Below are 21,640 nucleotides of genomic sequence, written 5' to 3' on the forward strand. Positions count from 1 at the left end.
AGCTGCCTCTGTAACTGTGACCATTCAGTCAACAGTTCCAATTGTCAGTGTGTTTCTCTGGGAGGGTCCACTGCACTCTGGGATGTAGCTGCGTCTGAAACTATGACCATTCTGTAATTCAGTTCCAATTGTCAGTGAGTTTCTCTGGGTGTGTCCCCTGAACGCTGGGATGTAGTTGCCACCGTAACTGTGACCATTCAGTGATTCAGATCAAATTGTCAGTGCGTTTCTCTGTGTTGTTCTACTGTACACTGGCGTGTAGCTGCCTCTGTAACTGTGACCATTCAGTGATTGAGTTCAAATTGTCAGTGTGTTTCTCTGCTTGGTTCCAATGCTCTCTGGGGTATAGCTGCCTCTATAACTGTGACCATTCAGCGATTCAGTTCCAATTGTCAGTTTGTTTCACTGGGTGGTTCCACTTCTCTCTGGTGTGTAGCTGCCTCTGTAACTGTGACCATTCAGTGATTCAGTTCAAATTGTCAGTGTGTTTCTCTGGGTGGTTCCACTGCACTCTGGGGTGTAGCTGTCTCTGTAACTATGACCATTCAGTGATTCAGTTCCAATTGTCAGTGTGTTTCTCTCATGGGTCCACTGCTCTCTGGGGTGTAGCTGCCTCTGTAACTGTGTCGATTCAGTGATTCAGTTTCAATTGTCAGTTTGTTTCTCTCGGTGGTTCCACTGCTCTCTTGTATGTAGCTGCCTCTGTAACTGTGACCATTCACTGATTCAGTTCCAATTGTCAGTGTGTTTCTCTGTGTGTTTCCACTGCTCTCTTGTATGTAGCTGCCTCTATAACAGTGACCATTCAGTGATTCAGTTGCTATTGTCAATGTGTTTCTCTCGGTGGGTCCACTGCACTCTTCGGTGTAGCTGCCTCTGTAACTGTGACCATTCAGTGTTTCAGTTCCAATTGTCAGTGTGTTTCTCTGGGTGGTTCCACTGCACTCTGGGATGTAGCTGCCTCTGTAAATGTGTCCATTCAGTGCTGAGTTCCAATTGTCAGTGTGTTTCATTGGGTGGTTCCACTGCTCGCTGGTGTGTAGCTGCCTCTGTAATTGTGAGCATTCAGTGATTCAGTTCCAATTGTCAGTGTGTTTCTCTGGGTGGGCCCACTGCTCTCTGGTGCGTAGCTGCCTCTGTAATTGTGACCATTCAGTGATTCAGTTCCAATTGTCAGTGTGTTACTCTGGGTGGGCCCACTGCTCTCTGGTGTGTAGCTGCCTCTGTACTAGTGACCATTCAGTGATTCAGTTCCAATTATCCGTGTGTTTCTCTGGTTGCTGCCACTGCACTCTGGGGTGGAGCTGCCTCTGTAACTGTGACCATTCAGTGAATCAGTTCATATTGTCTGTGTGTTTCTCTGGGTGGTTCCACTGTACCCTGGTGTGTAGTTGCCACTGTAACTGTGACCATTCAGTGATTCAGTTCCAATTGTCAGTGTGTTTCTCTGGGTGGTTCCACTGCACTCTGGATTGTAGCTGCCTCTGTAACTGTGACCATTCAGTGATTCAGTTCCAATTGTCAGTGTGTTTCTTTGGGTGGTTCAACTGCACTCTGGGTTGTAACTGCCTCTGTAACTGTGATCATTCAGTGATTCAGTTCCTATTGTCAGTGTTCTTTCTCCCGGTAGTTCTACAGCACTCTGGGCTGCAGCTGCCTCTGTAACTGTGACAATTCAGTGATTCAGTTCCAGTTGTCACTGTGTTTCTCTGTGTGTTTCCACTGCACTCTGGGATGTAGCTATCTCTGTAACTGTGAACATTCAGTGTTTCAGTTCCAATTGTCAGTGCATTTCTATGGGTGATTTTACTGCACACTGGCGTTTAGCTGCCTCTGTAACTGTGACCATTCAGTGATTCAGTTCCAATTGTCAGTGTGTTTCTCTGGGTGGGCACACTGCTCTCTGGTGCGGAGCTGCCTCTGTAATTGTGACCATTCAGTGAATCAGCTCATATTGTCTGTGTGTTTCTCTGGGTGGTTCCATTGCACCCTAGTGTGTAGTTGCCACTGTAAATGTGACCAATCAGTGATTCAGTTCCAATTGTCAGTGTGTTTCTCTGGGTGGTTCCACTGCACTCTGGGATGTAGCTGCCTCTGTAACTGTGACCATTCAGTGATCAGTTCCAATTGTCAGTGTGTTTCTCTGGGTGGGTCCACTGCACTCTGTGATGTAGCTGCCTCTGAAGCTATGACCATTCAGTGATTCAGTTCCAATTGTCAGTGAGTTTCTCTGGGTGGGTCCCCTGCACGCTGGGCTGTAGTTGCCACCGTAACTGTGACCATTCAGTGAATCAGATCTAATTGTCAGTGCGTTTCTCTGTGTTGTTCTACTGTACACTGGCGTCTAGCTGCCTCTGTAACTGTGACCATTCAGTGATTCAGTTCCAATTGTCAGTGTCTTTCTCTGCTTGGTTCCACTGCTCTCTGGGGTATAGCTGCCTCTATAACTGTGACCATTCAGCGATTCAGTTCCAATTGTCAGTGTGTTTCACTGGGTGGTTCCACTGATCGCTGGTGTGTAGCTGCCTCTGTAATTGTGAGCATTCAGTGATTCAGTTCCAATTGTCAGTGTGTTTCTCTGTGTGGGCCCACTGCTCTCTGGTGCGTAGCTGCCTCTGTAATTGTGACCATTCAGTGATTCAGTTCCAATTGTCAGTGTGTTACTCTGGGTGGGCCCACTGCTCTCTGGTGTGTAGCTGCCTCTGTACTAGTGACCATTCAGTGATTCAGTTCCAATTGTCAGTGTGTTTCTCTGGGTGGTCTCTCTGCTCTCTGGTGTGTAGCTGCGTCTGTAACTGTGACCATTCAGTGATTCAGTTCCAATTGTCAGTGTGTTTCTCTGGGTGGGCCCACTGCTCTCTGGTGCGTAGCTGCCTCTGTAATTGTGACCATTCAGTGATTCAGTTCCAATTATCTGTGTGTTTCTCTGGTTGGTGCCACTGCACTCTGGGGTGGAGCTGCCTCTGTAACTGTGACCATTCACTGAATCAGTTCATATTGATGTGTGTTTCTCTGGGTGGTTCCACTGCACCCTGGTGTGTAGTTGCCACTGTAACTGTGACCATTCAGTGAGTTTGTTCCAATTGTCAGTGTGTTTCTCTGGGTGGTTCCACTGCACTCTGGGATGCAGCTGCCTCTGAAACTATGACCATTCAGTGATTCAGTTTCAATTGTCTGTGTGTTTCTCTGGATGGGTCCCCTGCACTCTGGGATGAATTTGCCATCGTAACTGTGACCATTCAGTGATTCAGATCTAATTGTCAGTGCGTTTCTCTGTGTTGTTCTACTGTACACTGGCGTCCAGCTGCCTCTGTAACTGTGGCCATTCAGTGATTCAGTTCCAATTGTCAGTGTCTTTCTCTGCTTGGTTCCACTGCTCCCTGGGGTATAGCTGCCTCTATAACTGTGACCATTCAGCGATTCAATTCCAATTGTCAGTGTGTTTCTCTGGGTGGTTCCACTGCACTCTGGGGTGTAGCTGCCTCTGTAACTGTGACCATTCAGTGATTCAGTTCCAATTGTCACTGTGTTTCACTGGGTGGTTCCACTGCTCGCTGGTGTGTAGCTGCCTCTGTAATTGTGAGCATTCAGTGATTCAGTTCCAATTGTCAGTGTGTTTCTCTGTGTGGGCCCACTGCTCTCTGGTGCGTAGCTGCCTCTGTAATTGTGACCATTCAGTGATTCAGTTCCAATTGTCAGTGTGTTACTCTGGGTGGGCCCACTGCTCTCTGGTGTGTAGCTGCCTCTGTACTAGTGACCATTCAGTGATTCAGTTCCAATTGTCAGTGTGTTTCTCTGGGTGGTCTCTCTGCTCTCTGGTGTGTAGCTGCGTCTGTAACTGTGACCATTCAGTGATTCAGTTCCAATTGTCAGTGTGTTTCTCTGGGTGGGCCCACTGCTCTCTGGTGCGTAGCTGCCTCTGTAGTTGTGACCATTCAGTGATTCAGTTCCAATTATCTGTGTGTTTCTCTGGTTGGTGCCACTGCACTCTGGGGTGGAGCTGCCTCTGTAACTGTGACCATTCACTGAATCAGTTCATATTGATGTGTGTTTCTCTGGGTGGTTCCACTGCACCCTGGTGTGTAGTTGCCACTGTAACTGTGACCATTCAGTGATTCAGTTCCAATTGTCAGTGTGTTTCTCTGGGTGGTTCCACTGCACTCTGGGATGTCGCTGCCTCTGTAACTGTGACCATTCAGTGATCAGTTCCAATTGTCAGTGTGTTTCTCTGGGTGGGTCCACTGCACTCTGGGTTTTAGCTGCCTCTGAAACTATGACCATTCAGTGATTCAATTTTAATTGTCTGTGTGTTTCTCTGGATGGGTCCCCTGCACTCTGGGATGTAGTTGCCACCGTAACTGTGACCATTCAGTGATTCAGATCTAATTGTCAATGCGTTTCTCTGTGTGGTTCTGCTGTACACTGGCGTGTAGCTGCCTCTGTAACTGTGACCATTCAGTGATTCTGTTCCAATTGTCAGTGTCTTTCTCTGCTTGATTCAACTGATCTCTGGGGTATAGCTGCCTCTATAACTGTGACCATTCAGTGATTCAGTTCAAATTGTCAGTGTGTTTCTCTGGGTGGTTCCACTGCACTCTGGGATGTTGCTGCCTCTGTAACTGTGACCATTCAGTGATTCAGTTCCAATTGTCACTGTGCTTTTCTGTGTGGTTCAACTGCTCTCTGGCGTGTAGCTGCCTTTGTAACTGTGACCATTCAGTGATTCAGTTCCAATCATCAGTGCATTTCTCTCGGTGGTTCTACTGCACACTGGCGTGAAGCTGCCTCTTTAACTGTGACCATTCAGTGATTCAGTTCCAATTGTCAGTGTGTTTCTCTGGATGGTTACACTGCTCTCTGGGGTGTAGCTGCCTCTGTAACTGTGAACATTCAGTGATTCCGCTCCAATTGTAAATCTTTTTCTCTCAGTGGGTGCACTGCTCTCTGGGGTGTAGCTGCCACTGTAACTGTGACAATTCAGTGATTCAGTTCCAATTGTCAGTGTGTCTCTCTGTTTGGTTCCACCGTACTCTGGGGTGTAGCTGTCTCTGTAACTGTGACCATTCAGTGATTCAGTTCCTATTGTCAGTGTGTTTCTCTGGGTGGTTCCACTGCACCCTGGTGTGTAGCTTCCACTGTAAATGTTTCCATTCAGTGATTCAGTTCCAATTGTCAGTGTGTTTCTCTGGGTGGTTCCACTGCACCCTGGTGTGTAGTTGCCACTGTAACTGTGACCATTCAGTGATTCAGTTCCAATTGTCAGTGTGTTTCTCTGGGTGGTTCCACTGCACTCTGGGATGTCGCTGCCTCTGTAACTGTGACCATTCAGTGATCAGTTCCAATTGTCAGTGTGTTTCTCTGGGTGGGTCCACTGCACTCTGGGTTTTAGCTGCCTCTGAAACTATGACCATTCAGTGATTCAATTTTAATTGTCTGTGTGTTTCTCTGGATGGGTCCCCTGCACTCTGGGATGTAGTTGCCACCGTAACTGTGACCATTCAGTGATTCAGATCTAATTGTCAATGCGTTTCTCTGTGTGGTTCTGCTGTACACTGGCGTGTAGCTGCCTCTGTAACTGTGACCATTCAGTGATTCTGTTCCAATTGTCAGTGTCTTTCTCTGCTTGATTCAACTGATCTCTGGGGTATAGCTGCCTCTATAACTGTGACCATTCAGTGATTCAGTTCAAATTGTCAGTGTGTTTCTCTGGGTGGTTCCACTGCACTCTGGGATGTTGCTGCCTCTGTAACTGTGACCATTCAGTGATTCAGTTCCAATTGTCACTGTGCTTTTCTGTGTGGTTCAACTGCTCTCTGGCGTGTAGCTGCCTTTGTAACTGTGACCATTCAGTGATTCAGTTCCAATCATCAGTGCATTTCTCTCGGTGGTTCTACTGCACACTGGCGTGAAGCTGCCTCTTTAACTGTGACCATTCAGTGATTCAGTTCCAATTGTCAGTGTGTTTCTCTGGATGGTTACACTGCTCTCTGGGGTGTAGCTGCCTCTGTAACTGTGAACATTCAGTGATTCCGCTCCAATTGTAAATCTTTTTCTCTCAGTGGGTGCACTGCTCTCTGGGGTGTAGCTGCCACTGTAACTGTGACAATTCAGTGATTCAGTTCCAATTGTCAGTGTGTCTCTCTGTTTGGTTCCACCGTACTCTGGGGTGTAGCTGTCTCTGTAACTGTGACCATTCAGTGATTCAGTTCCTATTGTCAGTGTGTTTCTCTGGGTGGTTCCACTGCACCCTGGTGTGTAGCTTCCACTGTAAATGTTTCCATTCAGTGATTCAGTTCCAATTGTCAGTGTGTTTCTCTGGGTGGTTCCACTGCACTCTGGGATGTAGCTGCCTCTGTAACTGTGACCATTCAATGATTCAGTTCCAATTGCCAGTTTGTTTTTCTGGGTGGATGCACTGCACTCTGGGGTGTAGCTGCCACTGTAACTGTGACCATTCAGTGATTCACATCCAATTGTCAGTGTGTTTCTCTCGGTGGTTCTACTGCACTCTGGGGTGTAGCTGCCACTGTAACTGTGACCATTCACTTATTCAGTTCCAATTGTCAATGTTTTTCTCTCGGTCATTCTACATCACTCTGGGGTTTGGCTGCCTCTGTCACTGTCTCCATTCTGTGATTCAGTTCCAATTGTCACTGTGTTTCTCTGGGCTGTTCCACTGCTCTCTGGGATGTAGCTGCATCTGTAACTGTGACCATTCAATGATTCAGTTCCAATTGTCAGTGTGTTACTCTCGGTGGTTCTACTGCACTCTGGGGTGTAGCTGCCACTGTAACTGTGACCATTCACTGATCCAGTTCCAATTGTCAGTGTATTTCTCCGGGTGGTTCCACTGCATTCTGGGGTGTAACTGCCTCTGTAAAAGTGGCCATTCAGTGATACAGTTCCAATTGTCAGTGTGTTTCTCTGGGCTGTTCCACTTCTTTCTGTGATGTAGCTGCATCTGTAACTGTGACCATTCAGTGATTCAGTTCCAATTGTCAGTGTGTTTCTCTGGGTGCGTCCACTGCACTCTGGGGTGTTGCTGCCTCTGTAACAGTGACCATTCAGTGATTCAGTTCCAATTGTCAGTGTATCTCTGTGTGGTCACTTCTCTCTGGTATGTAGCTGACTCTGTACCTGTGACCATTCAGTGATTTAGTTCCAATTGTCCGTGTGTTTCTCTGGGTGGTTCCACTGCACTCTGGGGTGTAGCTGTCTCTGTAACTGTGACCATACAGTTATTCAGTTCCTATTGTCAGTGTGTTTCTCTGGGTGGTTCACTGCTCTGGGGTGTAGCTGCCTCTGTAACTGTGATCATTCAGTGATTCAGTTCCAATTGCCAATGTGTTTCTCCCGGTCATTCTACTGCACTCTGGGTTTTAGCTGCCTCTGTAACTGTTGCATTCTGTGATTCAGTTCCAATTGTCAGTGTGTTTCTCTGGGTGGTTCCACTGCACTCTGGTGTGTAGCTGTCTCTCTAACTGTGACCATACAGTGATTCAATTCCTATTGTCAGTGTGTTTCTCTAGGTGGTTCTACTGCACTCTGGGGCGTAGCTGCCACTGTAAATGTGACCATTCACTGATTCAGTTCCAATTGTCAGTGTGTTTCTCTGGGCTGTTCCACTGCTCTCTGGGATGTAGCTGCATCTGTAACCGTGACCATTCAGTGATTCAGTTCCAATTGTCAGTGTGTTTCTCTGGGTTCGTCCACTGCACTCTGGGGTGTTGCTGCCTCTGTAACAGTGACCATTCAGTGATTCAGTTCCAATTGTCAGTGTATCTATGTGTGGTTCCACTTCTCTCTGGTGTGTAGCTGACTCCGTAACTGTGACCATTCAGGGATTCAGTTCCAATTGTCAGTGTGTTTCTCTGGGTTGGTCCACTGCACTCTGGGATGTAGCTGCCTCTGTAACTGTAACCATTCAGTGATTCACTTCCAATTTTCCGTGTGTTTCTCTGGGTGGTTCTACTGCACTCTGGGGTGTAGCTGTCTCTGTAACTGTGACCATTCACTGATTCAGTTCCAATTGTCAATGAGTTTCTCTGTGTGGTTCCACTGCACTATGGGTGAAGCTGTCTCTGTAACTGTGACCATTCAGTGATACAGTTCCAGTTGTCAGTGTGTTTCTCTAGGTGGTTCAACTGCACTCTGGGGCATCGCTGCCTCTGTAAATGTCTCCATTCAGTGATTCAGTTCCAATTGTCTGTGTGTTTATCTGGGTGGTTCCACTGCACTCTGGGATGTAGCTGCCACCGTAACTGTGACCATTCAGTGATTCAGTTCCAATTGTCAGTGTGTTTCTCTGTGTGGTTCCACTGCACTCTGGAGTGTAGCTGCCTCTGTAACTCTGACCAATCAGTGATTCAGTTCCAATTGTCAGTGTGTTTCTCTCGGTGGTTCCACTGCACTCTGGAGTGTAGCTGCCTCTGTAACTCTGACCATTCAGTGATTCAGTTCCAATTGTCAGTGTGTTTCTATGGATGGTTCCACTGCACCCTGGGATGCAGCTGCCTCTGTAACTGTGGCCATTCAGTGATTCAGTTCCAATTGTAAATGTGTTTCTCTGGGTGGGTCCACTGCACTCTGGGATGTAGCTGCCTCTGTAACTGAGACCATTCAGTGATTCAGTTCCAGTTGTCAATATGTTTCTCTAGGTGGTTCCTGTGCACTCTGGGGCGGCGCTGCCTCTGTAAATGTCTCCATTCAGTGATTCAGATCTAATTGTCTGTGTGTTTCTCTGGCTGGTTCCACTGCACACTGGGATGGAGCTGCCACTGTAACTGTGACAATTCAGTGATTCAGTTCCAATTGTCAGTGTGTTTCTCTGTGTGGTTCCACTGCACTCTGCGATATAGCTGCCTCTGTAACAGTGACCATTCAGTGATTCAGTTCCAATTCTCAGTGTGTTTCTCTGGGTGGGTCCACTGCACTCTGGGGTGTAGCTGCCTCTGTAACTGTGGCCATTCAGTGATTCAGTTCCAATTGTCAGTGTGTTTCTCAGGGTGTGTCCACTGCACTCTGGGATGTAGCTGCCTCTGTAACTGTGACCATTCAGTGATTCAGTTCCAATTGTCAGTGTATCTGTGTGGTCACTTCTCTCTGGTATGTAGCTGACTCTGTAAATGTGACCATTCAGTGATTCAGTTACTATTGTCAGTGTGTTTCTCTGGGTGGTTCCACTGCACTCTGGTATGTAGCTGACTCTGTAAATGTGACCATTCAGTGATTCAGTTACTATTGTCAGTGTGTTTCTCTGGGTGGTTCCACTGCACTCTGGGGTCCAGCTGCCTCTGTAACTGTGACCATTCAGTGATTCAGTTCCAATTGTCAGTGTGTTTCTCTGGGTGGATCCAATGCACTCTGGTGTGTCGCTGCCTCATTAACTGTGACCATTCAGTGATTCAATTCCAATTGTCAGTGTGTTTCTCTGGGTGGTTCCACTGCACTCTGGTTTGTTGCTGACTCTGTAAATGTGACCATTCAGTGATTCAGTTACTATTGTCAGTGTGTTTCTCTGGGTGGTTCACTGCTCTGGGGTGTAGCTGCCTCTGTAACTGTGACCATACAGTGATTCACTTCCAATTGTCAGTGTGTTTCTCTGGGTGGGTGCACTGCACTCTGGGGTGTAGCTGCCTCTGTATCTGTGACCATTCAGTGATTCACTTCCGATTGTCAGTGTGTTTCTCTCCGTGGTTCTACTGCACTCTGGGGCGTAGCTGCCACTGTAACTGTGACCATTCACTGATTCAGTTCCAATTGTCAATGTGTTTCTCCCGGTCATTCAACTGCACTCTGGGTTTTAGCTGCCTCTGAAACTGTCTCCATTCTGTGATTCAGTTCCAATCGTCAGTGTGTTTCTCTGGGTGGTTCCACTGCACTCTGGGATGTAGCTGCCTCTGTAACTGTGACCATTCAGTGATTCAGTTCCAATTGTCAGTGTATTTCTCTGGGTGGTTCCACTGCATTCTGGGTTGTAACTGCCTCTGTAAATGTGGCCATTCAGTGATTCAGTTCCAATTGTTAGTGTGTTTCTCTGGGCTGTTCTACTGCACTCTGGAGTGTTGCTGCCTCTGTAACAGTGACCATTCAGTGATTCAGTTCCAATTGTCAATGTGTTTCTCTGTGTGGCTTCACTGCTCTCTGGGGCGTCGCTGCCTCTGTAAATGTCTCCATTCAGTGATTCAGTTCCAGTTCTCAGTGTGTTTCTCTGGGTGGGTCCACTGCACTCTGGGGTGTAGCTGCCTCTGTAACTGTGACCATTCAGTGATTCAGTTCCAATTCTCAGTGTGTTTCTCTGGGTGTGTCCACTGCGCCCTGGGGTGTACCTGCCTCTGTTACTGTGACAATTCAGTGATTCAGTTCCAATTGACAGTGTGTTTCTCTGGGTGGATCCAATGCACTCTGGTTTGTCGCTGCCTCATTAACTGTGACCATTCAGTGATTCAGTTCCAATTGTCAGCGTGTTTCTCTGGGTGCCTCCACTGCACTCTGGAGTGTTGCTGCCTCTGTAACAGTGACCATTCAGTGATTCAGTTCCAATTGTCAATGTGTTTCTCTGTGTGGCTTCAGTGCTCTCTGGGGCGTCGCTGCCTCTGTAAATGTCTCCATTCAGTGATTCAGTTCCAATTCTCAGTGTGATTCTCTGGGTGGGTCCACTGCACTCTGGGGTGTAGCTGCCTCTGTAACTGTGACCATTCAGTGATTCAGTTCCAATTCTCAGTGTGTTTCTCTGGGTGTGTCCACTGCGCCCTGGGGTGTACCTGCCTCTGTAACTGTGACCATTCAGTGATTCAGTTCCAATTGTCAATGTGTTTCTCCCGGTCATTCAACTGCACTCTGGGTTTTAGCTGCCTCTGTAACTGTCTCCATTATGTGATTCAGTTCCAATTGTCAGTGTGTTTCTCTGGGTGGTTCCACTGCACTCTGGGATGTAGCTGCCTCTGTAACTGTGACCATTCAGTGATTCAATTCCAATTGTCAGTGTGTTTCTCTGGGTGGTTCCACTGCATTCTGGGGTGTAACTGCCTCTGTAAATGTGGCCATTCAGTGACTCAGTTCCAATTGTAAGTGTGTTTCTCTGGGCTGTTCGACTGCACTCTGGGATGTAGCTGCCACCGTAACTGTGACCATTCAGTGATTCAGTTCCAATTGTCAGTGTGTTTCTCTGTGTGGTTCCACTGCACTCTGGGGTGTAGCTGCCTCTGTAACTCTGACCATTCAGTGATTCAGTTCCAATTGTCAGTGTGTTTCTCTCGGTGATTGTACTGTAATCTGGGTGTAGCTGCCTCTGTTACTGTCTCCGTTCAGTGATTCAGTTCCAATTGTCAGTGTATTTCTATGGATGGTTCCACTGCACCCTGGGATGCAGCTGCCTCTGTAACTGTGGCCATTCAGTGATTCAGTTCCAATTGTAAATGTGTTTCTCTGGGTTGTTCCACTGCACTTGGGGGTGTACGTGCCTCTGTAACTGTGACCATTCAGTGATTCAGTTCAAATTGTCTGTGTGTTTCTCTGGGTGGTTCCACTGCACTCTGGGATGTAGCGGCCACTGTAATTGTGACCATTCAGTGATTCAGTTCCAATTGTCAGTGTGTTTCTCCGTGTGGTTCCACTGCACTCTGGGGTGTAGCTGCCCCTGTAACTCTGACAATTCAGTGATTCAGTTCCAATTGTCAGTGTGTTTCTCTCGGTGGTTCTACTGCACTCTGGAGTGCAGCTGCCACTGTAACTGTGACCATTCAGTGATTCAGTTCCAATTGTCAGTGTGTTCTTCTCGGATTTCTACTGCACTCTGGGTTTAGCTGCCTCTGTAACTGTCTCCGTTCAGTGATTCAGTTCCAATTGTCTGTGTGTTTCTCTGTGTGGTTCCACTGCACTCTGCAGTATAGCTGGCTCTGTAACAGTGACCATTCAGTGATTCAGTTCCAATTGTCAGTGTGTTTCTCTGTGTGGTTCCACTACACTCTGCGGTATAGCGGCCTCTGTAACAGTGACCATTCAGTGATTCAGTTCCAATTGTCAGTGTGTTTCTCTCTGTGGTTCCACTGCACTCTGGGGTGTAGCTGCCTCTGTAACTCTGACCATTCAGTGATTCAGTTCCAATTGTCAGTGTGTTTCTCTCGGTGGTTCTACAGCACTCTGGGTTTTGCTGCCTCTGTAACTGTCCCCGTTCAGTGATTCAGTTGCAATTGTCAGTGTGTTTCTCTGTGTCGTTCCACTACACTCTGCGATATAGCTGCCTCTGTAACAGTGACCATTCAGTGATTCAGTACAATTCTCAGTGTGTTTCTCTGTGTGGGTCCACTGCACTCTGGTGTGTCGCTGCCTCTGTAACTGTCACCATTCAGTGATTCAGTTCCAATTCTCAGTGTGTTTCTCTGGGTGTGTACACTGCACTCTGGGGTGTACCTGCCTCTTTTACTGTGACCATTCAGTGATTCAGTTCCAATTGTCAGTGTATCTCTGTGTGGTCACTTCTCTCTGGTATGTAGCTGTCTCTGTAACTGTCACCATTCAGTGATTCAGTTCCAATTGTCCGTGTGTATCTCTGGGTGGTTTCACTGCACTCTGGGGTGTAGCTGTCTCTGTAACTGTGGCCATTCAGTGATTCAATTCCTATTGTCAGTGTGTTTCTCTGGGTGGTTCACTGCTCTGGGCTGTAGCTGCCTCTGTAACTGTGACCATTCAGTGAATCAGTTCCAATTGGCAGTGTGTTTCTCTGGGTGGTTCCACTGCACTCTGGGTTGCAGCTGCCTCTGTAACTGTGACCATTCAGTGATTCACTTCCAATTGTCAGTGTGTTTCTCTCCGTCGTTCTACTGCACTCTGGGGTGTAGCTGCCACTGTAACAGTGACCATTCAGTGTTTCAGTTTCAATTGTCAGTGTATCTATGCGTGGTTCCACTTCTCTCTGTTATGTATCTGACTCTGTAACTGTGACCATTCAGTGATTCACTTCCAATTTTCCGTGTGTTTCTCTGGGTGGTGCTACTGCACTCTGGGGCGTCGCTGCCTCCGTAAATGTCTCCATTCAGTGATTCAGTTCCAATTGTCTGTGTGTTTCTCTGGGTGGTTCCACGGCACTCTGGGGTGTAGGCGCCTCTGTAACTGTGACCATTCAGTGATTCAGTTCCAGTGTTTCTCTAGGTGCTTCCTCTGCACTCTGGGGCGTCACTGCCTCTGTAACTGTCTCCATTCAGTGATTCAGTTCAAATTGTCTGTGTGTTTCTCTGGGTTGTTCAACTGCCCTCTGGGATGTAGATGCCACTGTAACTCTGACCATTCAGTGATTCAGTTCCAATTGTCAGTGTGTTTCTCTCGGTGGTTCTAATGCACTCTGGAGTGCAGCTGCCACTGTAACTGTGACCATTCAGTGATTCAGTTCCAATTGTCAGTGTGTTTTTCTAGGATTTTTACTGCACTCTGAGTTTAGCTGCCTCTGTAACTGTCTCCGTTCAGTGATTCAGTTGCTATTGTCTGTGTGTTTCTCTGTGTGGTTTCACTACACTCTGCGGAATAGCGGCCTCTGTAACAGTGACCATTCAGTGATTCATTTCCAATTCTCAGTGTGTTTCTCTGGGTGGGTCCACTGCACTCTGGGGTGTAACTGTCTCTGTAAATGTGGCCATCCAGTGATTCAGTTCCAATTGTCAGTGTGTTTCTCTCGGCTGTTCCACTGCTCTCTGGGATGCAGCTGCATCTGTAAGTGTGACCATTCAGTGATTCAGTTCCAATTGTCAGTGTGTTTCTCTGGGTGCGTCCACTGCACTCTTGGGTGTTGCTGCCTCTGAAACAGTGACAATTCAGTGATTCAGTTCCAATGGTCAGTGTATCTATGTGTGGTTCCACTTCCCTCTGGTATGTAGCTGACTCTGTAACTGTGACCATTCAGTGATTCAGTTCCAATTGTCAGTGTGTTTCTCTGAGTGGGTCCACTGCAATCTGGGATGTAGCTGCCACTGTAACTGTGACCATTCAGTGATTCAGTTCCAATTGTCAGTGTGTTTCTCTGAGTGGTTCCACTGCACTCTGGGGTGTTGCTGCCTCTGTAACAGTGACCATTCAGTGATTCAGTTCCAATTGTCAGTGTGTTTCTCTGTGTGGTTCCACTGCACTATGGGGTGAAGTTCTCTCTGTAACAGTTACCATTCAGTGATTCAGTTCCAGTTGTCAGTGTGTTTCTCTAGGTGGTTCCACTGTACTCTGGGGCGTCGCTGCCTCTGTAAATGTCTCCATTAAGTGATTCCGTTCCAATTATCTGTGTGTTTCTCTGGGTGGTTCCACTGCACTCTGGGATGTAGCTGCCACTGTAACTGTGACCATTCAGTGATTTAGTTCCAATTGTCAGTGTGTTTCTCTGTGTGGCTCCACTGCACTCTGGGCTGTAGCTGCCTCTGTAACTCTGACCATTCAGTGATTCAGTTCCAATTGTCAGTGTGTTTCTCTCGGTGGTTCTACTGCACTCAGGCGTGTAGCTGCCACTGTAACTGTGACCATTCAGTGATTCAGTTCCAATTGTCAGTGTGTTTCTCTCGGATTTCTACTGCACTCTGGGTTTAGCTGCCTCTGTAACTGTCTCCGTTCAGTGATTCAGTTGCTATTGTCAGTGTGTTTTTCTGTGTGGTTCCGCTACACTCTACGATATAGCTGCCTCTGTAACAGTGACCATTCAGTGATTCAGTTACAATTCTCAGTGTTTTTCTCTGGGTGGGTCCACTGCACTCTGGGATGTAGTTGCCTCTGTAACTGTGACCATTCAGTGATTCAGTTCCAATTGTCAGTGTATCTCTGTGTGGTCACTTCTCTCTGGTATGTAGCTGACTCAGTAACTGTGACCATTCAGCGATTCAGTTACTATTGTCAGTGTGTTTCTCTGGGTGGTTCCACTGCACTCTGGTATGTAGCTGACTCTGTAACTGTGACCATTCAGTGATTCAGTTACAATTGTCAGTGTATTTCACTGGGTGGTTCCACTGCACTCTGGGGTGCAGCTGCCTCTGTAACTGTGACCATTCAGTGATTCAGTTCCAATTGTCAGTGTGTTTCTCTGGGTGGATCCAATGCACTCTGGTGTGTCGCTGCCTCTCTAACTGTAACCATTCAGTGATTCAGTTCCAATTGTCAGTGTGTTTCTATAGATGGTTCCACTGCACCCTGGGATGTAGCTGCCTCTGTAACTCTGGCCATGCAGTGATTCAGTTCCAATTGTCAATGTGTTTCTCTGGGTGGTTCCACTGCACTCGGGGGTGTAGGTGCCTCTGTAACTGTGACCATTCAGTGATTCTGTTCCAGTTGTCAGTGTGTTTCTCTGGGTTGTTCCACTGCACTCTGGGATGTAGCTGCCTCTGTAACTGTCTCCGTTCAGTGATTCAGTTGCTATTGTCAGTGTGTTTCTCGGTGTGGTTCCACTACACTCTGCGGTATACCTGCCTCTGTAACTGTGACCATTCAGTTATTCAGTTCCAATTCTCAGTGTGTTTCTCTGGGTGGGCCAACTGCACTCTGGGGTGTAGCTGCCTCTGTAACTGTGACCATTCAGTGATTCAGTTCCAATTCTCAGTGTGTTTCTCTGTGTGGGTCCACTGCACTCTGGGGTGTAGCTGCCTCTGTAACTGTGACCATTCAGTGATTCAGTTCCAATTGTCAGTGTATCTCTTTGTGGTCACTTCTCTCTGGCATGTAGCTGACTCTGTAACTGTGACCATTCAGTGATTCAGTGACTATTGTCAGTGTGTTTCTCTGGGTGGTTCCACTGCACTCTGGGCTGCAGCTGCCTCTGTAACTGTGACCATTCAGTGATTCAGTTCCAATTGTCAGTGTATCTATGTGTGGTTCCACATCTCTCTGGTATGTAGCTGACTCTGTAACTGTGACCATTCAGTGATTCAGTTCCAGTTGTCAGTGTGTTTCTCTAGGTGGTGACACTGCACTCTGGGGCGTCGCTGCCTCTGTAACTGTCTCCATTCAGTGATTCAGTTCCAATTGTCTGTGTCTTTCTCTGGGTGGTTCCACTGCCCTCTGGGATGTAGCTGCCACTGTAACTGTGACCATTCAGTGATTCAGTTCCAATTGTCAGTGTGTTTCTCTGTGTGGTTCCACTGCACTCTGGGGTGTAGCTGCCTCTGTAACTCTGACCAGTCAGTGATTCAGTTCCAATTGTCAATGTGTTTCTCTGGGTGGTTCCACTGCACTATGGGGTGTAGGTTCCTCTGTAACTGTGACCACTCAGTGATTCAGTTCCAATTGTCAGTGTGTTTCTCTGGGTGGGTCCACTGCACTCTGGTGTGTGGCTGCCTCTGTAACTGTGACCATTCAGTGTTTCAGTTCCAATTCTCTGTGTGTTTCTCTGTGTGGTTCCACTGCACCCTGGGGTGTAGCTGCCTCTGCAACTGTGACCATTCAGTGATTCAGTTCCAATTGTCAGTGTATTTCTCTGTGTAGTTCCACTGCACTTTGGAATGGATCTACCTCTGTAAATGTGACCATTCAGTGATTCAGGTCCAATTGTCAGTGTGTTTCTCTCGGTGGTTCTACTGCACTCTGGGGTGTAGCTGCCACTGTAACTGTGACCAGTCAATGATTCAGTTCCAATTGTAAGTGTGTTTCTCTCCGTCATTCTACTTCACTCTGGGGTTTAGCTGCCTCTGTAACTGTCTCCATTCAGAGATTCAGTTCCAATTGTCAGTGTGTTTCTTTGGGTTGTTCCACTGCACTCTGGATGTAGCTGCCTCTGTAACTGTGACCATTCAGTGATTCAGTTCCAATTGTCAGTGTGTTTCTCTGGGTGGTTCCACTGCTCGCTGGTATGTAGCTGCCTCTGTAACTGTGACCTTTAAGTGATACAGTTCAAATTGTCAGTGTGATTCTCTGTGTGGTTAAACTGCAATCTGGGGTGTAGCTGCCTCTGTTACTCTGACCATTCAGTGATTCAGTTCCAATTGCCAGTGTGTTTTTCTAGGTGGTTCCACTGCACTCGGCGGTGTAGGTGCCTCTGTAACTGTGACCATTCAGTGATTCAGTTCCAATTGTCAGTGTGTTTCTCTGGGTGGGTCCACTGCACTGTGGGATGTAGCTGTCTCTATAACTGTGACCATTCAGTGATTCATTCACAATTGTCAGTGTGTTTCTCTGGGTGGGTCCACTGCAATCTGGGATGTAGCTGCCTCTGTAACTGTTACCATTTAGTGATTCACTTCCAATTGTCCGTGTGTTTCTCTGGGTGGTTCCACTGCACTCTGGGGTGTAGCTGTCTCTGTAACTGTGACCATTCAGTGATTCAGTTCCAATTGTCAATGTGTTTCTCTGGGTGGTTCCTCTGCACTATGGGGCGAAGCTGTCTCTGTAACTGTGCCCATTCAGTTATTCAGTTCCAATTGTCAGTGTATTTCTCTGGGTGGTTCCACTGCACTCTGGGATGTAGCTGCCTCTGTAACTGTGGCCATTCAGTGATTCAGTTCCAATTGTCAGTGTGTTTCTCTGGGTGGTTCCACTGCACTCGGGGGTGTAGGTTCCTCTGTAACTGTGACCATTCAGTGATTCAGTTCCAGTTGTCAGTGTGTTTCTCTTGGAGGTTCCACTGCACTCTGGGGCGTCGCTGCCTCTGAAACTGTCTCCATTCAGTGATTCAGTTCCAATTGTCTGCGTGTTTCTCTGGGTGGTTCCACTGCACTCTGTGATGTAGCTGCCACTGTAACTATGACCATTCAGTGATTCAGTTCCAATTGTCAGTGTGTTTCTCTGTGTGGTTCCACTGCACTCTGGGGTGTAGCTGCCTCTTTAACTGTGACCATTCAGTGATTCAGTTCCAATTGTCAGTGTGTTTCTCTCGGTGGTTATACTGCACTCTGGGGTGTAGCTGCCACTGTAACTGTTACCATTCAGTGATTCAGTTCTAATTGTCAGTGTGTTTCTCCCGGTGATTCTACAGCACTCTGAGGTGTAGGTGCCTCTGTAACTGTGTCCATTCAGTGATTCAGTTCCAGTTGTCAGTGTGTTTTTCTAGGTGGTTCCACTGCACTCTGGTGCGTCGCTGCCTCTGTAACTGTCTCCATTCAGTGATTCAGTTCCAATTGTCAGTGTGTTTCTCTCGGTGGTTATACTGCACTCTGGGGTGTAGCTGCCACTGTAACTGTGACCATTCAGTGATTCAGTACCAATTGTCAGTGTGTTTCCCTCGGTGGTTATATTGCACTCTGGGGTGTAGCTGCCTCTGTAACTGTGACCATTCAGTGATTCAGTTCCAATTGTCAGTGTGTTTCTCTTGGTGGTTCCACTGCACCCTGGGATGTAGCTGCCTCTTTAACTGTGACCACTCAGTGATCCAGTTCCATTTATCTGTGTGTTTCTCTGGGTGGGTCCACTGCACTCTGGTGTGTGGCTGCCTCTGTAACTGTGACCATTCAGTGATTCATTTCCAATTGTCAGTGTGTTTCTCTGTGTGGTTCCACTGCACCCTAGGATGTAGCTGCCTCTGTAACTGTGACCATTCAGTGATACGGTTCCAATTGTCAATTCGTTTCTCTGGGTAGTTCCAATGCACTCGGGGGTGTAGGTGCCTCTGTAACTGTGACCATTCAGTGATTCAGTTCCAGTTGTCAGTGTGTTTCTCTAGGTGGTTCCACTGCACTCTGGGGCGTCGCTGTCTCTGTAACTGTCTCCATTCAGTGATTCAGTTCCAATTGTCTGTGTGTTTCTCTGGGTGGTTCCACTGCACTCTGGGATGTACCTGCCACTGTAACTGTGACCATTCAGTTATTCAGTTCCAATTGTCAGAGTCTTTCTCTGGGTGGGTCCACTGCACTTTGGGATGTAGCTGCCACTGTAACTGTGACCATTCAGTGATTCAGTTCCAATTGTCAGTGTGTTTGTCTCGGTGGTTATACTGCACTCTGGGGCGTAGCTGCCACTGTAACTGTGACCATTCAGTGATTCATTTCCAATTGTCAGTGTGTTTCTCTCGGTGGTTATACTGCACTCTGGGGTGTAGCTGCCTCTTTAACTGTGACCACTCAGTGATCCAGTTCCACTTATCTGTGTGTTTCTCTGGGTGGGTCCACTGCACTCTGTTGTGTGGCTGCCTCTTTAAATGTGACCATTCAGTGATTCAGTTCCAATTGTCAGTGTGTTTCTCTGTGTGGTTCCACTGCACCCTAGGATGTAGCTGCCTCTGTAACTGTGACCATTCAGTGATACGGTTCCACTTGTCAGTGTGTTTCTCTGGGTGGTTCCACTGCACTCTGGGATGTAGCTGCCACTGTAACTGTGACCATTCAGTGATTCAGTTCCAATTGTCAGTGTGTTTCTCTGGGTGGTTCCACGGCACTCTGGGTTTAGCTGCCTCTGTAACTGTCTCTGTTCAGTGATTCAGGTGCTATTGTCAGTGGGTTTCTCTGTGTGGTTCCTCTACACTCTGCGGTATAGCTGCCTCTGTAAAAGTGACCATTCAGTGATTCAGTACCAATTCTCAGTGTGTTTCTCTGGGTGGGTCCACTGCACTCTGGGGTGTAGCTGCCTCTGTAACTGTGACCATTCAGTGATTCAGTTCCAATTGTCAGCTTGTTTCTCTGGTTGGTTCCACTGCAGTCTGGGGTGTAGCTGTCTCTGTAACTGTGACCATTCAGTGATTCAGTTCCAATTGTCAGTGTGTTTCTCTGGGTGGGTCCACTGCACTCTGGGGTGTAGCTGCCTCTGTAACTGTGACCATTCAGTGATTCAGTTCCAATTGTCAGTGTATCTCTGTGTGGTCACTTCTCTCTGGTATGTAGCTGACTCTGTAACTGTGACCGTTCAGTGATTCAGTTCCAATTCTCAGTGTGTTTCTCTGGGTGGGTCCACTGCAATCTGGGGTGTAGCTGCCTCTGTAACTGTGTCCATTCAGTGATTCAGTTCCAGTTGTCAGTGTGTTTCTCTCGGTGGTTCCACTGCACTCTGGTGTGTGGCTGCCTCTGTAACTGTGACCATTCAGTGATTCAGTTCCAATTGTCAGTGTGTTTCTCTGTGTTGTTCCACTGCACCCTAGGATGTAGCTGCCTCTGTAACTGTGACCATTCAGTGATTCAGTTCCAATTGTCAGTGTGTTTCTCTTGGTGGTTCCACTGCACCCTGGGATGTAGCTGCCTCTTTAACTGTGACCACTCAGTGATCCAGTTCCATTTATCTGTGTGTTTCTCTGGGTGGGTCCACTGCACTCTGGTGTGTGGCTGCCTCTGTAACTGTGACCATTCAGTGATTCATTTCCAATTGTCAGTGTGTTTCTCTGTGTGGTTCCACTGCACCCTAGGATGTAGCTGCCTCTGTAACTGTGACCATTCAGTGATACGGTTCCAATTGTCAATTCGTTTCTCTGGGTAGTTCCAATGCACTCGGGGGTGTAGGTGCCTCTGTAACTGTGACCATTCAGTGATTCAGTTCCAGTTGTCAGTGTGTTTCTCTAGGTGGTTCCACTGCACTCTGGGGCGTCGCTGTCTCTGTAACTGTCTCCATTCAGTGATTCAGTTCCAATTGTCTGTGTGTTTCTCTGGGTGGTTCCACTGCACTCTGGGATGTACCTGCCACTGTAACTGTGACCATTCAGTTATTCAGTTCCAATTGTCAGAGTCTTTCTCTGGGTGGGTCCACTGCACTTTGGGATGTAGCTGCCACTGTAACTGTGACCATTCAGTGATTCAGTTCCAATTGTCAGTGTGTTTGTCTCGGTGGTTATACTGCACTCTGGGGCGTAGCTGCCACTGTAACTGTGACCATTCAGTGATTCATTTCCAATTGTCAGTGTGTTTCTCTCGGTGGTTATACTGCACTCTGGGGTGTAGCTGCCTCTTTAACTGTGACCACTCAGTGATCCAGTTCCACTTATCTGTGTGTTTCTCTGGGTGGGTCCACTGCACTCTGTTGTGTGGCTGCCTCTTTAAATGTGACCATTCAGTGATTCAGTTCCAATTGTCAGTGTGTTTCTCTGTGTGGTTCCACTGCACCCTAGGATGTAGCTGCCTCTGTAACTGTGACCATTCAGTGATACGGTTCCACTTGTCAGTGTGTTTCTCTGGGTGGTTCCACTGCACTCTGGGATGTAGCTGCCACTGTAACTGTGACCATTCAGTGATTCAGTTCCAATTGTCAGTGTGTTTCTCTGGGTGGTTCCACGGCACTCTGGGTTTAGCTGCCTCTGTAACTGTCTCTGTTCAGTGATTCAGGTGCTATTGTCAGTGGGTTTCTCTGTGTGGTTCCTCTACACTCTGCGGTATAGCTGCCTCTGTAAAAGTGACCATTCAGTGATTCAGTACCAATTCTCAGTGTGTTTCTCTGGGTGGGTCCACTGCACTCTGGGGTGTAGCTGCCTCTGTAACTGTGACCATTCAGTGATTCAGTTCCAATTGTCAGCTTGTTTCTCTGGTTGGTTCCACTGCAGTCTGGGGTGTAGCTGTCTCTGTAACTGTGACCATTCAGTGATTCAGTTCCAATTGTCAGTGTGTTTCTCTGGGTGGGTCCACTGCACTCTGGGGTGTAGCTGCCTCTGTAACTGTGACCATTCAGTGATTCAGTTCCAATTGTCAGTGTATCTCTGTGTGGTCACTTCTCTCTGGTATGTAGCTGACTCTGTAACTGTGACCGTTCAGTGATTCAGTTCCAATTCTCAGTGTGT

Source organism: Scyliorhinus torazame, chromosome 20, assembly GCF_047496885.1.
Source record: "Scyliorhinus torazame isolate Kashiwa2021f chromosome 20, sScyTor2.1, whole genome shotgun sequence".
Taxonomy (NCBI): Eukaryota; Metazoa; Chordata; class Chondrichthyes; order Carcharhiniformes; family Scyliorhinidae; genus Scyliorhinus; species Scyliorhinus torazame.